This window comes from Amphiprion ocellaris, chromosome 9, assembly GCF_022539595.1.
Source record: "Amphiprion ocellaris isolate individual 3 ecotype Okinawa chromosome 9, ASM2253959v1, whole genome shotgun sequence".
Classification (NCBI taxonomy): Eukaryota; Metazoa; Chordata; class Actinopteri; family Pomacentridae; genus Amphiprion; species Amphiprion ocellaris.
The window spans coordinates 22,537,940-22,546,875 of record NC_072774.1 but is presented as its reverse complement, the minus strand read 5'-3'; positions in this window follow the sequence as shown (position 1 = coordinate 22,546,875).

Genomic DNA, 8,936 nt, shown 5'->3' with positions numbered 1-8,936 from the left:
ATTTTGGATTAAAGTGGGATCTGTGACCAGGCAGATCACTTGTTTATTCTTAGCATTTGGATTTCACTGACATTCCTGTCATGTAGAAAAATAGAAATATCTTTGCATTGATTCAGCTAAACTAACTGCAGACACTGAGAGGCGTAAAGTTCAACAAATGCTGTTTTTATTTACTTCACTGGTGACATCAGTAGATGCTTGCAGTGAAACCACCACTGCAAATATTTATGCATTAAAGTATCACAACTGAAAACTCCCTACAAACGTCCACTTCTAACACCACAAACATTGTCCAGAGGAAATGATATTAGCTGAACATAAAAACATGTAAAACAGCTCTGATGCTTTCATCCTGAGCTCCACTCAAACATTTCACTGTGCAGCAGCTCAGCAGTTTGTTTAAGAAAAGCATTTAGGTTCAATCTGTGAAGCCCAAAACCCACCAGCTTTGAAAAATGACACCATTTACCAGAGTCACAAACTGTAAAAACAGAAGGAATTGTTGGATTTTCTATGTGAATGTGTCGCCTCTCTAGTTTATTATTATTCTTTGGCGAACTTTTGAATTGCATTTTTGGCGGCCTTATCATACCCCAAAACACGTGAGACTTGGCATGCACATTAGGACTGGCGAAAAATTTGATTTTTTGTGGGAGTTGCACATGTGTCTGGCAAAATCGCTCCATAGCGCCCCCTACAAAGTTGCAAAAAGTTGTCATTAGGCCAACTGGCAGCGTGTTTCATCCACAGCTACAAAAATGTGTATGCATATGCAGCACATCAGGACCCACGAAAAAGTCAATCATGACCACGCCCTAAACCCAACAGGAAGTCGGCCATCTTGAATCAGCTGTGAAGTTTGATGAGATTAATAACTCAGCGGGGGTAAGTCCGAGAGACGTCAAATTGGGCCAGCATATGCAAGACTGCCTCCTGATGAAAAGTTATCAAAATGCTCTGCAAAAGTCAAAGGGCGTGGCCATGGCGACCCCCAGAAATATTGATCCTTCGCCATGAAACAGGAAGTGGTGTCTAACTCAGCTGTACATGCTCCAATCTGCCTGAAACTTTACTCTCTCAGTTACAGCGCCTCCTGGTGGATATGCGCGGGCAAGCCGGGCCGCTCGGATGCGAGGACCCGTCCAACGCTGCTTGCAGCTTTAATTTGAATTGTTGTCTTCCTGTACAGTGAGTGCAACTGGTGACCCTGTTAGGCAGTGAGGTTGCATTTTGACTGCATGGTTTGGGTCCATTTACCTTCTTAGAGGAAAGAGTCACTCCAAATCCGTGCAGTTTTTCTGAGTAATCAGTTTCCTCCTATGGTGAAACATTTCCACTCTGACTATGGTCTGTGCTGGATGACAATGGCTCCACTCATGAAGTACAATTGGTCACTGGAGAGTTTAATGAGTACAATAATGATGTGAGTCATGCTGTAACGGTAACAGCCACCAGATCTCAAGCTAAAAAACATGATTTTGGACTGTTATTTCAGAAAAATCTCCACCACCATGATCAAAACACAAAATATCTTCAACCTGTGCAGGAGGAGAAAATGGATAGTTGCATTGTTTGGTATTCTAACTGACTGTGTCTGCATTTCCTATGCCAGTATCAATCAGACTGAAGCAAAAATATGTGAAGAATCTCTTATTTCATCATTTAGAAATACTTCTAAATACTGTATGTGGTTTATTTGTACTTTTAAGAGGTATGCAATTCCCTCAAGAGCAAAATGAATCAACAGTGTTGTAGAAATAGGGGAATACACTGGGAGTCAGCTTTTATTATGATGGTGATTGTTTATCAAAGCACTTCCAAATTGTTCTGTGCATTTGACACGACTGCTTTTAATAAAACAAGACATGATTAGCAGGAAGAAAGCTGCTCAAACAATACAACATAACTCCCACGTGTTGTCCACAGCACCACAGGTTTTAATAACTGTGGAGCATATGGAAAAAATTAGCACCTCTCCCAGCTTCTACAAAAACAGTTTCCATAGTCATCTGACAAAAATTTGAAACCTGTCCTTGAGATTTATGTTTCATTTGAGTACTGTATGTCACCGTCATTATGGGATGACTGTACTGAAAGTGTTTTTTTTCCACTTCACTATTCAGTCCTCTTGTCAGAGTGAATCTGAGTGTAGCTATTACCTCATTACGTTTAGTGTGACCCACTGGGCATCATTCATGAGCAAGCTGAGGCAGTGTGAGTATAATGACTGGTGAGAACTGCCATAATCATTATTTACGGGATGAAAACTGGTGTAAATCCCCTCATTTTGTATAATTTGGATTCAGTGCCAACTTGTATGGTACTCGGATGAGCTATTTGCTGAATAGATAAACTCAGAGGAGGGAAAAATCATCTGGTTTTGCTTGTGATTCACAGCCAGAATCACGAACTGCTTCATTCCCCCAGTCAAAGATACAGCTCTGTTGTGGCCCTCAAACCTGCACGGCAGCAATTACAAGCAGACAAAGACCCCAGATTTACTCAAGCATGACACCATAAATTTGAAAGCTGTTAATTAAATTCTGCTGCGTTAAATGTCTCTGCTGCCAGCACTGGTCACGCCAGTAATGACCATGTGGTTTGAATTTGATCTTTTCCCTTGTTTTGTTTTGGAAAACTTTCTCATGATGCAATCAGGTTTTTGTGGGGACTCGTCCTCTTTCCCCGTTCCCTCCCTTCCCGTCCCCTCCCCTTATTTACCCGATTCTTACTCCCTATGTGACACTGGGTAACATATGGGTGAGACCAGAGTGCGATTAACGAGTTTCATGTGCCAGAGCATAAGCACACACACACACTCTCTCTCTCACACACACACACACACACACAGGTGAGACACAGAGAGTGAATGGGAAGTTGTAAAAAACGTTCAGGGTGAAAGAGAACAAAAAGAGCTACATACTAAAATCAAATGCCCCAGTTGGCTCTATAAAAACAACCAAACTGAAACGAGTCTCATAAACTGTAGTTCTCGATGTCAGATGGCAGGCACACTTATGTGGTCACTAGAGGGCTGTCAAAGCTAGCAGTAGTATTGGCATGAGCTTTTGTTGTGGGTAATAGTCAGGTGCGCTAAGATGATTATACGCAGGCATCTAATTAGTGGTGTTAATAGTGCACAAGTGTTATTGCGGCAAAGTTCACCCTAAGAAAAGGTGGGTGGCAAATGATTCTGTGAATGCATGCAGTCATTTAGAAACTGCCCACCTGCCTGGCCAAAAAAACAAAAAAGTTGCACACTATAATATTTTGTTGGACTGCCTTTAGCTTTGAGTATGGTTCTCATTTCGATAAGCTTCTGCAATGTCACCACATTTATTTCTGTCCAGAGATGCATTCATTTTTCACCAAGATCTTATAGTGATGATGGGAGAGTCGGACTGCTGCACAAAGTCTTCTCCAGAACATCCCAAAGATTCTTAGTGGGGCTGAGGTCTGGACTCTGTGGAGGACAATCCATGTGTGAAAATGATGCCTCATTCTCCCTGATCCACTCATTCACAATGTGAGCCCCATGAATCCTGGAATCATCATCTTGGAACATGACCATGTCATCAAGGAAGAAAAACTCCATTGCTGGAAAGACCTGGTCATTCAGTATATTCAGGTAGTCAGCTGACCTCATTCTTTGGGAACATAATGTTGCTGAACCTGACCAACCCCAGATCATAACTCTAACCCCCACAGGCTTGTAGGCACTAGACATGATGAGCGCATCACTTCATCTGCCTCTCTTCTTATCCTGATATCACATTGGAACAGGGTAAATCTGGACTCATCAGACCTCATGAGTGACCACATTTCTTCCTCTAGATGAGGGTTCACTACTATACTTCAGGTATTAATAATGCATTGGACGGTTCTTAATCTGATTTTAGTAGTTTTAGAAATTTTTTGACCCTTCTGAGACAGATTAACATCCTTTCCCTGGGCACAGGATATGTTCCAACATGGTTGTTTGAATCAGCTAGGGTTAAATAAGTTGTTGCAGATGAAACGTATTCATCACTGCAGTAATTATCCATTGGCTAATTAAGGCTCTTACCTATCTGCTTACTTAAATCCAAGTGGTGACTTTTTTTTGGCCAGGCAATGACACACACTGCTTAGTCATACACAGAGACCACACAGACAGACTCCTTATCTCTCTCTTTCTTTCACACACACACACCGATGCACAAAATAATTTACAGCCTGGGCAGTTGTCCGCCGAGTCAAGTGGTGCAGTAGTGCTGTGGGGGGTGACGAGGCCTCACAAAAGAAGACTGGATATCTTGAAGTAAAGGAATGTCTGTGCTCAGTCCACATGCCAAAGCCACAGATGTTAACAAATGTGTGAAGTTGAATGCAGTTTCTGGAAGCACGAACAGGTCGGATCTCTTCATTCAAATGTGAATGAAATGATGTGCCGACAGTATAAATAGATTAATCTGTACACAGCTGCAAACACAGTATTGTTATAGAAGAGCTCACCACACCCACGTTATGCACTCTAGAAACGGCCCACACTGACAAAAGCCAGATTGCGATCATCTCTTTTCTTCAGGTGATCGGTGTTTGGCAAACTGCCCCAGCATTATGTCAGCGTGGGGGGAACTCAAACACAACATTTGCCTCAGTAAGCATTCAACACAAAGTGTACAGAGCAGCTTTCCCATATTCCTCCTGTAGAGGGTCACAGTATGGCAGCTGAGTTTGCTTGTTCAGAGGACTTGTGCTTTGAGTGTGGAAAGGGCCTGCTCTCTGTTTGACACAGAGCTTTCCAAAACACAAAGTGCTGCCAATGCAAACTCAGAGGGATCCTGGATTTTATAGTTCAGTAATACTATGAGCAGTGGTGGCATTATGTGTTTAATTTGCGGTTTTAAGTGCACATATGAGTGTTTTTCCCCCCTTGTGTGTGTTTCTCTGCCTGGTAATACCTGAATGAATGAGACCTCTTCGGGTTGTGGATTGTGAGTGTGTCTATGACCCTGCTTCTGAGTTGGAGCCCATGTGTCAGTAAGTATTTTTAGCACAACCTCTCACTGCATTGCAATGGCACTCATTCGCACCCCTGTGAGTCCTGCCCTCACCTCCTATTCACCCTTCTCTCCCACCCACCATCCCGTCTCCAAGATCCTTCCAGTCCACCACAACATTCACTCTCACTGGAAAGAGTCAGTAACAGCCCGCCTGAAAGTTTTTAAGCGGGGTGGGAGAGTTTCAGATCCAGGAGTAGAGATGTGGAAGCAGATCAGACTTGGGTTACCATGGCAATAAACACCCCAAGCATGGTGTTCAAAATGGCTCCAGTGAATTAGCTGAGTTCTGTTTCTCCCTTGGGCTTAGGCCAAGTTTAATATTAATTAAAATAATTACAAGATTGCTATAATTACATGTCTGTACACACAGACTCTGGGAACACTGAGGCAGCCATCAGCCAAGTGAAATTGGCATTTGAGCTAAAGAGCTAAAGGGGTGTGGAGAGAGTAAACATGTAATTGTTAAAGACAGTCGGGTGGAGAGCCAGACAGCGAAGAGTCCCACACAAATAAATACACAATTCCCAAGATGTTGTTGTTAGCACAACAGAGAGATTGAAGAAGAAAGGAAACCCATTCATTCAGTGGTGAGGTGAGGAGGAGGAGAAAGGGGTGGGGTGAGGCAGCAGTTTGAAGAGAGGGCAATGCTGTTGAAGAGCCTCCCATAGCAGAGCCTGGAGTCCTTCACACTGTCAGATGTGTGTGTGTGTGTGTGTGTGTCTGTGTGCAGATAAATAGCTGGGGATTTCTGAAGGGGGAAAGAAACATGACACCCAAAAAGAGTCAACACCACCTCCCTCCACCTCCACCTCCGCCTCCAGACATGAGGAAGAGGGACCACAAGTGCACGGCTACAGCTGGGAGAGTCTCCAGAGAGTCCTCACTGTGCAGGGGGTCATCTGGAACGCCCAACATTTCCACCTCCCCTCAGCCGTACGCCCTCCTCACCCTGCCATGAAAGTTTGTAAATACGTTCATGCTGCTCAGACCGTGACTCTTGATTACTCTGGTTACTGACATTTCCTCTGGTGCCATCATGACGTTGATATTTGTGATTTTGAGCTGAATATCTCTACAACAATTATGCTTTTCTAATAACCTCAGCAGTCCCTTCACCTTTCCTTTAAGTCTATTATCTAACCTGTTAAGGCCCACTGTTGCAAAAACACAGCTTCAGTTTTAGCTGTCCTAAAATAAAATCAGCAACCGTTTTTTTCTTGAAAGACACATTTACATCGTCAGTGGTTCCTATTGTTTAACCCTGCAATGCTATTGGATGGGAAATGTGTTTATAGGTCCAGCCATAAGACAACCTGCAAACCTTTCTTCAGACTCTGCTAATTTTTTTTCTACATTTGGGTTTTACATGGCTAGGCATATTTTTACTGTGTTCAGTATCTTAGTTTATGATCAACCAGCTCCAGCAATGTTACTATATTAACATACATTCAGCTCAAAGTACCATGTACCCAACTACAGCCTCACAATCACTAGCAAGACTGTGGGCTCCTTGTCTTGTTAAGGAAATACATTATCAATATTTATTTCAAAAATGAACAAATTGAGACGGCAGAACTCTGAGGAAAGTGAGTGGAGCTGACGAACATTTTCCTCGCCATACAACTTAAAAGAAATCTTCAGAACCTATAGAACCTCCCCCTGGAGTGAACACTGATCATGGGACCACTGTCAGCGCACTGCTGACACGGTCTCCGCGCACAGAAAATGGGGCGGCTGTGGCTCAGGTGGTAGAGCAGGTCGTCCAATGATCGAAGGGTCGGCGGTTCGATTCCCGCTCTGTCCTAGTCATGTGCTGTTGTGTCCTTGGGCAAGACACTTTACCCACCTTGCCTCCGACTCATACTGGGTATGAATGCGTGTGAATGTTGGTGGTGGTCGGAGGGGCCGTAGGCGCGGATTGGCAGCCACGCTTCCGTCCATCTGCCCCAGGGCAGCTGTGGCTACAAATGTAGTTTACCACCACCGAGTGAGAATGAATAATGATAATTGTGAAGCGCTTTGAGTGCCTTGAAAAGCGCTATATAAATCTAATCTATTATTATTTAAATCTGCGCTGTGCATAAAAAAAAAAATCCAACCTAAATTGTAAATAAAATAAACACGTAACAATTCATTCTGTGCTATTTTTCAATGTGAGTCAGTGAGTGACGGTGACTGGTTGCTGCAGCCAATGATGCGATTCACATACGTATTTACCATAGACTGTATATAATGGTATTTACGCAGCTAATCAACGTCAGGCGTCCTTTGTGTAGCCACCGTTGTTGTCATAGATATGAATGAGTAGATAGGACACGCCCCTTTGAGCTGCGGCTACAGGCTAAGCTAGTGGGGGCAAAGTTTCAGTGCATTCCGTTGATGTAGACAGCGTGAAAAACGGAAACAACAAGTATGCCAGCTCACTGTGCTGCATACAGTTGCACACTGCGTCGTACGATTGAGACAAGGAAACTTGGAATGACTTTTCATAGGTAAGAATAGTTTTTGGCTCTTTTTTCATTATGAAATCTTGTTGAGAGCTTCCAGTCTATGAGAGCTAACTAGTTAGCCACTAGCAAAACGCTAAGGCGAGCTAGCAGCTTGACAAGCAAATACCAGACGATTAATAGTAGCTGTAGTATAGTTGTACAAGCAGTAGTAGTAACACTAAAAGTACAAGCAGCAGTAGTAGTATAAACAGCTGTTAGAGTCGTAGAAGTAGTATCAGCATTTGTAATAGTATTACAAGTTGTAGTAGCAGTGCCAGTATCAGCAGCAGCAGTTCATGTATTATCACTACTACTAGTAGTAGTCACATTGCTATTACTACCACCAATACTACCAATAGTAGTTATAAAGCCTAACTCATGTATATCCAGATTACCATCTATGTTCTTCCTCCAAACCCATTTTATGATTGGGATTACAGGCAGTTCTTTAGGACTGCTCTCAAATAATTGAAATGTTACTAAACAAGGTTATACTTATCAAATTAAATAGCTCTGGTCTCCATTATATTGGCGAATTCGGTTCTTTGTACTTAATTTATTAGCATGATTTCTTTTTAATATGTTGTCTACAGACGTAATTACTTCTCTGTCTACTTTTCTTACTCCATGTACTTTTCCCAGAGACTATGGGTTGAGGAGGAATTGGAAGTTTTTCAATTCAATTTTCAATTCAATTTTATTTATATAGCGCCAATTACAGTCAAATTGTCTCGAGACGCTTTACAGAACCCATATGCCTGACCCCCAGAGCAAGCCAAAAGGCGACAGTGGCAAGGAACGGCTTAGACCTGGTGTCATTCCATCAGTGTTAAACTTCCCGGCTCATCTTGGAAGAGTACGTGCCAGAAAGACCACGACCAAGCAGCCTTGAGATCTTAGGCAGCGTCTCCCTCAGGTGGGTGTCGACGGTGTTCACGGTCAGGTCTGTAGAGGGGGGAGGCTGCCACCCACCTCCCCGGTGTCTTTTCAAATGTTTTGTCTTTAGTTTGATTCTTCTTAAACGTTTAGTTTTGCTCTTTTCTCACCTTTTATTCTTTTCTAATGTCTGATTTGATTTCCAAATGTTTTGTCTTTTTAATGTTTAATTGTTTTTTCAAATGTTTTATCGGCTTGTTTGAGTTTCTTTTTCTTTCCCAATATTTAATGTTTCGATTAAATCTTTAAGGTTTTTCTTTTTAAATGTTTTACCACCTTTTAATGTTTAATTTTCTTTTTAAATGCTTCATTGTATTTTCTGTTTAATTCCTATTTTGAAATTTTATTGTCTTTAAGATATAATTTTCTAATTAAACATTTAATTTTTTAATTAAATGTTTTGTTTTTTTTGGCCTTTTATTGGATAGGTGTAGTGAGAGACAGACAGGAAACGGGGGAGGAGAGT